This window comes from Accipiter gentilis, chromosome 33 (genome assembly GCF_929443795.1).
Source record: "Accipiter gentilis chromosome 33, bAccGen1.1, whole genome shotgun sequence".
NCBI classification, from domain to species: domain Eukaryota; kingdom Metazoa; phylum Chordata; class Aves; order Accipitriformes; family Accipitridae; genus Astur; species Astur gentilis.
This window is the reverse complement of record NC_064912.1, coordinates 17,048,822-17,062,280: the sequence shown is the minus strand read 5'-3', so window position 1 is coordinate 17,062,280 and position 13,459 is coordinate 17,048,822. Positions and strand designations below refer to the sequence as shown.

The following is a 13,459-nucleotide window of genomic DNA, read 5'->3' as shown; positions in this document are numbered from 1 at the left end:
GAGCCGAGGCCCATTGTCACCTCCCAAAGACAGGAATGTAGAAATTTAAAGATCGACTCTTAGGGGACATTTCCAAGGTATGGACGTTACCTTTCAAAATTGAAGTTCCCCCAAGGTTTTGCTGGGACCTTATTCTCCATAAAGAGGAGTCTCTTTAAGCTGGAAATCCAGTCTGAGGTTTTTGTTGTCAATGAATCATTTTGGAACCAGAGTAAAAATCCACTCTAAAATAGTGTAGAAAACAATGGCTCCTGAGAATTTTTTTAGGCCAGCTCCTGACTTGGGGAACTTGAGACAAGCTCTAGAAGACGGTAATGTCATTAAACCCCTTGCTTTCTAGCTTGTGAAGACACCGGAATCTTTCCTGTGTAGTGTAAAAACCTCAGAATCCACAAACACTTCTTGATTGTTCCAGCCCACACAGTAAAGGTGACACAGCAGCACAGAGCAGCAGTCAAAACAAAATAGGAGTGGAAAATAGTGACAACATTTTGTCATGTAGTAATTGTCAAATCAGGGCCCGCTTGCTACACACACACACACACACACACACACTCAAGAGTTTACAAGTTTGCTGTAGTTTAATTTACTCTTGGGCATAGCTTGGGAATGTTTCTAGAATAAAACCTTTTGGTGCAGCAGATAGCTTGGGAAAGGATTTGCCTCTGGGGGAAGGAAACTGTTTCAATCCCTCCTGTGTCTCTTGGAGGAATTTTTAATTTTAAAGCATTGATGATTATGCTAATTAGTGCTTACCCTCAAATGCCAATGGAATATAAATGTTGATAGTAGCTAAAACATAGTGCAAATATGCAGCAAACTCTTCCTCCAGAGAGTCATCTACGTTACACAATAGCTCAGCTGGGAAGAAGCAGCATTCTTCACATGGAAAGGCAAAGTAACTGTATCTTCGATCCATGTCATCCCAAGGTGGCACTTCTAGACTCTGCTAGATAGCCATGAATCAATTGTTACTTTATCACTTCGGCATGCTTTTCCACATAATACGTGTTAAAATGTCCAATAGAGTTCTCAGGTAAACATGAACCTTGCCCTTCGATCAGATGTATAAGCAACATCAAGGATTTAGCTAGGATTCCTCACATAAACTTGGATTACAAGTGAAGCTGTCTTTAGTTTGATCGTACAAGAAGCTGAAGACCCTGGCTCCAAAAGTGGATTTGAAGGGGGCTATTCAGGAGCCACATGAAGATTCCTCAGTACCTCTCCTGCTTTTCAGGCACCCTAAAAAAGACAAATTCTCCCACAATCTAACAGGAAAGAACTTACAAAACAACTCTGCTTTCCAAAACCCACACAGAAAAATTTCTGAAATCCTAAACAGAACACTTTAAAAAATTTAAAATTACTCTATTTTTAAATCTTCAGTGATTTTTATTTCCTAGCGCAAGCCTTTTTTCATCTAAGCATTATGAACTTTCATCCCAGTAGTACTACCATTACTTAATCCAAAGCCTTTAAAGCACATCAGGTTGTATGTCTGACTGCTGGGCTTAAAGCTCTGGAGATATGGGTAGAATCTGTTGCACGATTCTGCCTGAAGCTGATTGCCTTTAGTTCCCAATAAAGTTCATCTGAAATACTTCAGACACCTCACAGTCTGTAGGGAGAACACTGTGTACCTGCTCATTTATCTTGGGGACAAAGTATTGACCTTGCTACAAAACTGAATTGGTTGTATAATGCCAGCTACACCGGCTTCTCTAAAAGTTTTTGTTTTCAGCCCAATCCATTGGTAAGAGCACCTGATAGGTGCCCGATCAGAGGTTTCCACATGGCTCAGTCGTAGCATACAGGACAGAGCAGCTTCTTGAATCCGCAATACTCAATGACAAAGGGTTAGTTCAGCTGCACAGAACCTTTCTGCCAGAAGGATGCTTGTTAGTCCAAGGAGTGCAAAGATAGGTGGATTTCAATGGATCGAGCTGACTTAGAACTTTGTAATCAACTCCTGAAGTTTTCCCTTGGAATTGTGGAGCCCTGTATAGCTCATTTAAATCTACTGACAATAAGCTTCCTTGTCTTTGTGATCTTTTGCAGACTTCTTCAAAGTAGTGCACAGAATTCCAAGGATTCATGTCCCATAGGTTGAAAAGAGTCCTAGAAAAACAGAATGACTGCACTTATTTTTCTGAAGATTATTTATTTGTTAGATTTCCCATCAGCACTGTCATAGGCTGAAATCTTGGCCCCAGCTGAACTCAACAGCAGTTTTGCCACTGATTCAAGTGGAGCTAAAATGTCACTCCTGGTATTTGTCAAGTCAATTACATCCAGACAATACTTTAACATCTGGCTTCAACTGAACACACAGAAAAGTTCACTCCCTTAGTCTCTGAAGACAACACAGGGCATTGGCTATCACAATAAAAATGAAAAATTTGTTCTTGGCAAGCTGCTTGTAATGAAGACTGGATCTGTCCAGTGACACCATCGGAACCAAATCCCCATTCTTCAGCATATAGTTATTGGCAATAGCGTCAACAGATTCTCTGTCATTTTCTGGGAAGAATGTCAAAAGCACGCATCTACTGTTGAAAGTTATTCTGTTGTAAAAACTTTGTTTAGAACAACAGATCCGTCCTCATCTGTGGTTTCCCACCAACAAGGGGGGTTTTCACCCAATTCATCTTCTGTTTCCTAAGCCACTGGAAGGTCCTTTGTTAGGTTAGGTAGCCGCTGTTCTATCTAAACACCTCTCTGACTATGGTGATCAAAGGTAAGGCTGAAGGATAGCTGATTATAGAAGGACAACTGATGTGAGCTGGTTTCCCTCTCTAAAAAACCAGCTGAGACAAGGCATTATTGTTTTATTGCAAAATATTCAGGCTAGGTCAACCACAAGTGGGGTACATCTTTCCATGGCAGAAGAAAATAAAGCTATAGATTTATTTGATCAGTGATGACTTAATAAATCTATTGGAATGGGAAGAATCATCAGATGACATCTGGAAGAAAAGGGATGTACAAAGAGAGGGGCTTTTATGCTTAAGGTAGACAAGGATCTGCACACTGTTGCTCCCTGCTCCAAGCACTGGTGAGTTACCATACTGCACACCTGTGCAAAACCAGCTTACTCCATTTTGTTCCATCCCCTGGGAAGCAAAACCAAAATCAGTCTCCAGTATCTGATGAGCCTTAATTCCCAGCACTTAAATAATTAGCTTCTCAAATGTACGAAAACAACTCTCATTTTCTGGATTAATGAAGGAAGCTGGGTTCCACTAAGAAAGCTATTATGGAGCTGCTAATGCACGGTTTGATTTCATCGCCTGCCACTAAACACAGAGCAATGTGGACTCCTGGGAGAACAAGAATACAAGGAGAGCAATGCTGGAGGGTTAAAGTAGAAGGCAGTGGGGAAAACCCTAGCAATACTTCGTGGTTTTATGCAGAGGGAGGGCTGGTTTTATTTGTGTGTCTGCTGAGTTTTATCTGGGTTTGTGAAGATGCCGTATAACCCAAAAGAGGGCTAAAGCTGAGGGAGATCATCAGGGATGGATAGTTTGCTTTAGTCACAGACCGGGCAAAGGCAGTTTCTGAAATAGGATAACAGAAAGGTAACACACACAGAAGGCTAAACCTTAGGTAGCCATGCAGCAGCTGTCTGCGCAGGTTCCGTAGCTAGAGCAGTAGAGAATGGCAAAGAGCTGTAGTGCAATGTCTTTCACAGCTGAAAGGCTACAGTGGTACTGGAGCGTACTTGTCCTCCCTATTCATTTGGCTTATGAGTTGATAGGAGACTGCTTGCAAAGAATCAGTCTTTTTCCTGACTTTTATTGGCAGGTACAGGCATATAAACTCTTCAAAACAAACTTCATTTATATCTACGCACAGGACTGGTGATTTCAGTTTTCCTAAGTGGATGGAGAAGGGACTGAGAAAACATCAGAAACAAATGCAAAGGCTGGTTTGCTCTGCCCTGCCAGATTTAAACCTTGGCCATATTACGTGAACAACTCAACACTATTAGGACTGTTCCCTTCTCTTCTCTGCATCACTATTTTGCTGCCTTCCCCTGGACTCAATTTTTTCACATAGGTAGAAGCAAAAGCCCACACTGAACCTCTCTTTGTGGTACATCGAATGGTGAACAGAAAATAACTAGGAAACCAGGGCTTTTGAGATGTAACTACAGCTATTCAACAAATGCAAAGTCATGCAACTTCTCAGACAAGCTGGAAAGATGGAAAAGGAGATGGAAAGGCCTAGAGTGTGGATTTCCTTAGATTCTTCAACCATCAAAAAGCCCTTCAGTATGTGTCATTCTCTCCCACCCATTAGTACATCCAGATTAGTGGACCTGCAGTTCTGGATGTGGATTTGGGTCTAAATAGCTTCTTACACTGAAATTCTTCTAACTGCAGTACTGTCAATATGCCCTCAAGCACGTAACATCTGTCACACCCTGCAAAACAAAATGAAACAAAACAAAACAAAACGAAACTTTTGACCTCTGTAAGAAAAGCCAGAAATTGTAATGGAAGCCCTGAGTTAATAAAGAAACCTTGGTGCAGACATGCAGCAGGAGTTGAGAGATTAATGAGGAAATCAATGGAACTGTGATGGTTTATGCAGCAAATTTTGTGCTTCATAGCCCAGTTTTCAGAGATGGGGACCAAGGACACTAGGGACCTGCAGATGGTTAAGAGCCTCAGTACCTTCCCAAATCAGGAGCAGTTTTCTAGAGATGGCCATTCAAAATTAAGCACCTTTGAAAATGCAGAGATGCTGTTTCTTATGTCAGGGCTTGTTGGACCACTGACTTCAGAGGAGTTACACCCCCTGTAATTTAGCTGAAGCAATCAAGAAATAATTATGTACAGTGGAGAGTTAAAAGACAGTAATTAAACTGTACAAATAAATAACTGAAGTGACTAAAAAAGTCCACTCAAAGCCTACTTTTGGAGCACTATTTAATGTAAATGAATCACTTAGTGGACAATGCAACAATCATCTGTTCAGCTTCTATTCATTATCAAAAACAATACAAAAGGATTGGCAGGGAACAGCCATGTGCCAGAGGGAGCCCTTTAGGAAATACCACAGAATCTGGACTGGCTTTTGTCTGTTCTTCTATTGTGTTCTGACAATGCTTCGCTAATGAATGTCCAACGTCATTTTGGTTGTCCTTTCTTCCCCCCCAAACAAATCAGTAGTAACCTTGGCCTTTCAGAATGAACTGAAATGCTTGTTCATGTTAGGAAGACTTCCACACATTATGTATCAATTTTGCCAAGGTCTAAGAGGCTGCGGATGTGTGGTCTCAGGCACCCTGGGAAATCCCACTGTAGCTGATGAGGCAAAATCCTTTGATTTGGGCAAAAATCCATTAAGTTTTAAAGAAATCATCACCTATCTCTGAAATTTCAAATGCTTACTGAATTCAGTACTTCAATGAGTAGTATACTCAGTAAATTCATCTTTTGTTACTCAATTTGAAATGACACTAACCTCATTCTAAGAAATAAGCTACTTGTCAATAGGGAGTATTTGTACTGATCATGCCCAGCATTATCTTGGGAGTTATCTGCAGGAAACTGCAAGCTAAAGGGAATCCCCATTAGGGATCTGGGGAGGTAAACACGCCAGGCAGACACCTGTCCTAGAAGAAACAGAGGCTAAGGCAACAGTATCAAGAGCAAAAACACTGTCATTACGCTTCAGAACTGACAGTCCACTCGCATTCACTTCTCTTAGAGTTACTGGTTCGGAATATCTGAAAGTTCCAACTTGATGGCATAGCAGGGACCTGTGGGGGTACCCTTTTCTTACCTGGTTCCTTGGCTCACTCCTGCATCGCTGCTGCAACTTACAGCTATTGCAGTGTTGCTGGTTCAACTCTTTGCAGACCTGCAGTGTAAGCCAAATCACTGAAACAGTCTGAGTTAAAGAAAAAAAAAAAAAGGGGGGGGGGGGGGGGGGAAGAAGAGAGTAAAGAGTGGGGCAGATAGGCAGGCTTTGCTGCTGAGAAAAAGGCATGTGGAATGGCACCTAGATTTGACTTCTCAAGGTTGTCTCTGAGGCCGTGAAGTACAGGGTTTATTTTATTTTGTCTTAAACAAAATCTTAGACTCTGCAGCAAATTTCTGCAGCCAGAGATTATTTTTGTCAAATCCTGTGACGACAGAATATGTGGGTTTCTAGTAAACACTGTCTAAAATTTGAGATATAAAAGCACACTTCGTAAAATCTTGCTACTAGCTCAGTCTTCCAAATATAATAGACAGAGATGGCATCAACACCCCCCCCCCCCAGGGCTTGTGCTTGCAAAATCCCCACCAAGTTAGCTGCATAGCTTGGCTTGCAATTTGGGAGTTTTACTCACAGCATGCATTTGGAATGCCACTGAAGGTGGGACTCGAGGGGAGAGCTGCCAGCCCATAGTGGGACTATTTATGATATTACTATTTCCAGCTTCTTCCTGTCCTTCAGCTGGAGATCATTACTGTTGAAGCAGAGGCTGCAAAATGGGTGGCATATCTTCTCCATGGCCACCACAGTTCAGCGCATGGAGTAGTAATGCAACCTGAAATAGTTGGCAGTTTATATTAATACACTGGGCTGAGAATGGTGACGCACGGTCCGGCCTGCCACCTCGAGTACTGGACAGAGACCTCTGACAGCAGGCTGGGGCAGCGACATCGAAAATCAGTCTGCCTGGAACTGCCAGAGCTCTCTGGGAGACACCATTACTAGCGCAACTACCGTGGTACTTTAGTTCAAGATACTTGATTCCTAGTACCTACTAGGCAGAGCTGCTATGTAGAGTCATGAAAATGGGTGGTTATAATACCCTGGAGCAGGAATCCAGAATGTTGCCCTTTGACTAAATATTTTTACCACTGGACAGGGGTTGGGCAGGGAGGGACAACTACTCAGCTTCTGATAAACAATAGTTCATTTCGCAAGACCATTACCACCATTTGCACTAATTGACACTTTTTTTATAGGAATCTCTGTTAAAAGACAAACGATTTCAAGTATCCTTTTAAAAAGAAAAAAAACCCTGATTATGTTAACACACAGTATATTAAAAGCATCATCCTAATACTGGGATACACTGAGAAGAAACCAGAATAATTAACCTCCTTTGTTTAACAAACTTCCCAAAAAATGTATTCAGTAGAATTCTGTTCCTCCCTGCTCTGGTAAAGAATTTTTTTTTGTTAGTCCCTCAAGTGGTTGCTTAAGTCAGGTCTCACTGTAATTACATACCTCACAGCAGTGCGGGGAGACTTAATTAAGAGAGTCACTGTAGGTGTGTTGTCAGACAGATACAACCTAGTCCTGCTGAAGGAGGCACTAGGATCCAGCTGCAGTGGGCATGTTCAGGAAGACAATTAAAGTTTGCAGAGGGTTTTGGGATCCTCCTGCAAAAAGCGACATGGACACACCCAGCAGCCTTTATTCAAAGCCCCTCAATTCCATCAACAGGGAGTCTGTGGTTTTAAAAATCTCTCTGTACTCACCAGGAGACGCTCTGCCACACCGCAAGATTTCATATTCTCCCCTCCCCGTCCCGTCCCCCCCCCTTTCAAAAAGTGTGACTCACCAGTTTCAAACGGTGACATTTCATTCCCAAACTATTCCGGGAGCAGCTGGCTCCACAACACATGGGGATGTGGGGAAAAGGGAGGAGGGAGGGGAGAGCCAGATTGCAAAGTGAAAACCACTCATTCTCTCCCCCACACAGGTATGTTGCTTTTAAATTTCAGAACCACATAATTTGGGACATGCTGGCAAATTCCATCGGAGGAAAACAATAAAACAAACACATTTCAGGAAAAAAAAAAATATCTACACGCACCAGTGATGCAATTCTCTCTCAGCCAGGAGGGACTGGGAGAGTGGCTTGCTCTCCAGATCTAATAGATGTGAGGAAATGCACTGTCCCCACTTCTCAATCTTCTACGAGTTTGAACCCTGCAGTTCTGGGCTGCTCCTTCAAACAGCTTCTCTGTGATGCAGACCCAGGGTTTAGTCATCAGCAATATCTTACTGATGATGAACAAATATATGTGCAGTGGGAAGATGACAACAGGGGAATGACAAAGAAATCACTGTCAGCTCCCAGTCCCGAGAGGAGTTTTGTGTCACACTGCAGTTTAGCATTGCTCGTGTCCCTGCTGTGGGGACGTCACTGCCATAAGCGTAACATCCAGCACGTGAGGACAGGGCTGCTGCGGGCACCGGCCTTGCGGGCTTGTCAGCACACACATGAAATTGCTGCCACTGGTGCAGTGCCAGAGGCAGAAGCATAATCTCTCTTGGCCTCAGACTATAAATCTGTGCATGGCTGATTGGCGGCATAGCAGCAATCCAGCCCCATTCATTAACGTTTGTAAAATTCCATGGGGAGGGAGCTGTACGTGATGTAACCTCGCAGCCTCCCCGATGGGAGTGTCCGGATGCACGTTTGCAGCGTGCGAGGCAGCCTGGCACGAAGGCACAGCGGGCTGCAGGTAGCCCTGCGAGCGCACAAATACCATCGCTGCCGACGAGTGCCAGAGGGGCGAGAGCCTCGGGTCAGACTCGGAAGGGGCCCAGCACGGGACGGTTATCGTCTGTGTGTGTGCCAGGTTGGGGTGCTGGGGGCAGGCAGCCCCATTCGCCCTGCTCACGCTGTCATGGATGATGACAGCGCAGCACCGCACACCCTGCTGTGCCTCATACTGTACGAGCTCATAACCCGATCCCCGTGCGTGTCTGCACAGGAAATGTTTGATTATTAATTTCATTCATCTCCTCTGCTGCCTTTATAAAAAGGAAGGCTGTTCTTGTGGCTTTTTCTACCCAGCAGCGGCTTGGGACCTTGCATTGGTAGATTCAAGCCTGTTCCCGTTCTTTACCTGGGGAAGCCTTACCGAGATCAGTGCTCCTTCAAGGAAGAGGAGGCTGGCTCTCTGCTTGATACTGGCATGCAGCAGCAATGACCTTGGCTAGGTAACCATCTCCTGAATACAAAGACGGATATAAAAGCAGCAATTCCCTTTTTAAAAAAAAACAACCAACCAATCTTCTGCTAAGGTAGGGAAAGGCAGTGGTTTGTTAAATAAATGCATCTGTCAGAGCTGGATTTTTTTTCCCAGCTTCCCTAAATGCCCTTCACCAGCAGAGAGGGGGAGGGGACCTGCTCTTTGAAGCCTTTTCCTTATGGGAATAGAAAACACGGAAAGAATTCAATTCTCTGCCACAGCCCAGCAGCACTGATACACGCTTCAAAAACCAAAGCCCAGAAGACAAGCTGGCTGGTGGGTGCGGGCGGCTTGGAGCCTGTATTACCACCAGATTAGCCTTGCTCAATATCCAGCATTACTGAGTGTCCCCCGTAGTGCTGAAGCACAGAAAGAAGAGGGGAAGGAATGGAGACTGGGGAAGAAAAATTAGGAAATTCTGTGCAGAAAGCAACTGCCGTTGTTCAAATCTTTGATCAAAAGCACCATCTAGTGAAGAAAAGGATCACTGCAGCTGGCATTGCTCTCGGGCAGCTGCATCAACGACAAATGGAATTTGACTTTCAGCACAGGTTTGCCTACTAAAAAAACCAAATATCACCATATGGACAGCCCGCGCTGTATCTGAGTGAACAAGAACACGTCCAAAAATTGCCACCCTCTGTGTAAATATTTCTCCAGTGGAAACGTGTTCTCTTCCTCCCATCATCGCCCACCAGAGAATCTCAGCCACCCTGAAACCCGCAGGGAATGAGGCACCACAGGAAAAGAATGATTTCCATGTCATAATCTGGGAGCTAAGGAAAAGAAAAGGTAAGTGACCGGTCCAAGGTCATGCAGGAAGCCAGAGGCAGATCCGGGAATAGAGATCAGCCACCCTGGACCCAGGGATGCCTGAACAATAGCACAGCCTCTCCCTCTGTTGTCATTTAACTCTTTCCTAACCCACCAAAAAGCAGAAGAGGGATAAGCTAGACACTTCTCTGCATATGTGCCTACTGCCTTACAGCTCTTGGGGGGCCAGCCCTCAGACCTCACCTGCTTTTACCGTTCTAAAACAATGAGGGAAGGCAGCAGGGAAAGACGGGGTTGGATATCCTGAGGTCAGTGAAGCTGCAGGTAGGAGATATTTCTATACACCCGGCCTGAGCTGTCCACTCAGCAATTAAAGCAATGGAAATGGTACCTCAGCTTTGCCATGTCCCTATTTCTGTGTGTGGCAAAACATCACTATCTCCCCTGGAGGCGTTCAACTCGGTTAAAATGGTTGTGGTGTTTGTTTGAGGATCTTTAGCTGCAGGAAGAGAGGATGTTGCTCCCTCTTCCCCAGCTTTTGGGTTAGCTGCAGAGATCAGGGATTTGCAGCATGATGATACATCAGAAATGCTGTCTCACCGAGTCTACACTGTTTTCATACTGAGCTTGGAAATGCTGCAGTGCAGGGTCTGGAGAAGACAGTAATTATAAACAACTGGAATGAAACCTCATAGAAACTAACTTAAAAAAACAGACTCAGGTGGTGCAAAAACCTGTGAGTGCAGTGAACTGAACCTAGAGCAAAATTCTCCCAGAGAGGAGAGCTGACAGAATTAGTGACCAGGTGGCCAGCAAGAGTTGTCCAAAAGGAGCTTGATGTCCTCGAGTCAGAGCCCAGTTCCAAACCAGAACTATAACTGGTGCAAAAATCAAGACCATCTTCTCAGGTCCACTGCCTGGAAGGGACACAGATGACTGATCTGCACAGAGCTGCAGGGGCAAAGAATGGAAAAGCCCCAAGAAGCCCTTCTTTCTCTGTTTTCCACCGTAGGTCTCCGTTTCTTCCTCTAACGCCCTAGTCTGTTTTCAATCACTCCTATAAACCCAATCTATGCAAGCAGTGAGGGGAGGAGGAGAGTCTGCACTCTTGCATCAGAGGCTGAGACAAGAAAATCTTTAATCATGCCACAGCCCTTTGAACATTTAAATTTTCCAGCCAAAGGCACTGTGAAATTGGGAGCTTTCAGTTAAACTAGTTCAAGGATGTTTTCCCTGGGGAAGGTTTTTGTTACCCTGTGGGGATTTCTGCACATATCTTTGCGTGTAGGGTAAGCAACCAAAGCTTTTCTTAACAGAGAAGCTACATCTTATACTCCTTGAAAAAAGGTGACAAATGAGAGCCTGGAAGAACTAGAGCACAAAATTGTTGCCCTAGAGAATAGGGTTAAAAGGCTGTAGATCTGCATTCAGTGATGCTTGCAGTAAAGCAGATGTCACCCAACACAAGTGCAAATAGTTCCTTGAGTTTGGAGATGTTTTTCTCCCCTCAAAAACGAGCTCTTACACTTCAGGAGGGCAGTGATAGAACAGCAGGATGTTTGTCAAGGAAGCGTTAAAATGCTAAAAGGATTCCAGCCCCTTGCAGTTCTGGCCTGACAGTGAGAAAGAAAAGGGGAGACATTGACTGCTAATAAAAACAACAGGCGTAGTTTTGGAAGACTATATCAACATTTACCAGTTGGGCCTATATGGTCTCCAAAACAAAAGTCCTAGATTCAGGAGAGATTCCCCTCTAATGTTTCTGAAAACAAAGGCATGTCCACCTACTTCAGTCACCTAACTACCATCCAATCTGCAATGTGTGAATCAGCAGGTTTAAATCAAAGGTGAATTTGTTGCTAATTACACTAGGTTAACCTAAGAAATTAGAATCCCAATCAAAGCAACAAAGTCAAGCCTTAGTTCAATGAATTTCCTTCTCCACTTGCAACTCCAGCCTAACCCTTTGCTATATGACTCGCTAGTCATACAGTCACTGCAGGGCACTTGGTTTCAATCAACTTCACCAGCACGTGCCAGTCTGGTGACAGACTATTCCCTGTTAAAATAAAAAGGGTAGCAGATAGTAGGTAAATGACCACAGGAGATTGGATGGAGCTCAGATGGAGCTCTCAGGCAACTGCTGTTGAAGAAGGAGAATGCATTAGGCTACAGCTCATCCTGCCCCACTTTGGTGGGGAAGATGGTCTGAAACGGCTTTTTCTAGCTCTGATTTTCAGAAGACTGAACTGAGAATGGCTTCCAGTAAGGTTGCCATGCCATAAATTACCTTCTTTGGTTTTTTGTTTTTCAATATCTTTTGTGTAAATAAAATTATTCTTTCCTTTCATTTTGCATTGGTCCTGAAGCCAGAAAAGTGCATTACAATCAGAGCTTTCAGAATGTGATTTTGTAGGAAGATCTTGAATTCTTTTCTCCTTTTTCCTGAAATACCAATCCTTTACTAATGGCAGACTTACTGAAATTATTTCCCAGCTTCAGTATATTTTCCTTAACAGAAGAGAGGAGCAGAACACTGTTGTTATAAAAACTTAGGATAAAACTGTCTTTCATATAGCTGTCATAAAGCTATCCTTTATTTTGCTGCTGTTCATGGGGAAAGGCATCTCGGATTAACTGCCTTTGTCTCTGGATAACACTAAAGAACTTCCGACTGCCTCTGTAAATCTATCTTCTGCTCACACACACCGTAACAAATAGGTGGAAAACCTCCCTGTGCTGGGATGAAGCCGTGCACCCTTTCCATCCTCAGGGCAAAAAAAGCTCCTTACACCACTGAGTCCATTAGGACTTTGGGCTTTTGGGATCACCTGGGGCCTCCGGTTTCCAAAGGCCTGGTCAGAGTTGTGCTACAGCCTGGTAATGCTCTATTGCCCCTTATCAGTGCCATTACCTCAACTAGGAGATTTAAAGCCCCAGGACCTGTAGCGCATTCAGGCCCCATTTCATCACCGACAAGCTGAAATGCTTCCCTACCACTGCTGCGGTCTGTGAGCATCACTGTACAGAGCTCGTTTAAAAACGGAGAAATCAGATTTCCCCTGATCACGGCTTTGAAAGGGATTCTGCAAAAATGCCTCTTTTTCTCCTTCTACAGGAATTCACCCACTGTTCCTCATCGTCACACATTGCAGACAGTCCTGTCACATGCAGTTTGCCCATCTTCAACTTTCACGTGGGGACACTGAAGAAAAGAACAGAACTTAGGTCAGTGTCACCAGCAATGTGCACATAAAATCAGGACCACTGCAAATGGGAAGTCTTCCAAGCTCGTCAGAGACCCTGCTTGGGGGTCAAATTGGTAATCACAGAAGGCTCCCCCAAAACAACCCACAGACACAGCCCGCCCAGCTCAGCCGCGTAGGAACAGCCAAATCTCCGTGTCTTGAACCTGAGGGTAAAAAGTAGCCTCAACTGCAGGTGTCTGGTGAAGCCAAGCTGCACCCCCCTACCCCCTTCTCCCCTCTCCACCCCTTCCCGGCTCCCTGCCCCCTTCAGCAAACCCCACCCAGCAGCTCGGCCGGAGGCGACCCTGGAAGGAGACGGGGGATAAGCAATACCCATAACGAAGGGCTGGAGTCCCAGGTTCCCGGTGGAAAAGCCTCGGCTCAGCGCTGCGGGGTGGTGAGGGAGGTGTGTGTGGGGGAGGCAGGACCTCCCGGCAC

The 13,459-nt window shown here is 44.6% G+C and overlaps 1 long non-coding RNA gene across 2 annotated transcripts; it reads right to left on the bottom strand.

The window, feature by feature from the left end:
* Positions 1–263: 263 nt before the first annotated feature.
* Positions 264–13,243, bottom strand: LOC126053378 (uncharacterized). 2 transcript variants are annotated; one of them, XR_007510356.1, is made up of 3 exons: positions 6,350–13,243; positions 5,797–5,874; positions 264–2,121 (listed from the first exon to the last, which is right to left on the bottom strand). It is a non-coding gene; the product is annotated as an uncharacterized LOC126053378 (long non-coding RNA). The 2 variants fall into 2 exon arrangements; XR_007510355.1 differs by lacking the exon at positions 264–2,121 and adding an exon at positions 2,143–4,429.
* Positions 13,244–13,459: the final 216 nt, after the last annotated feature.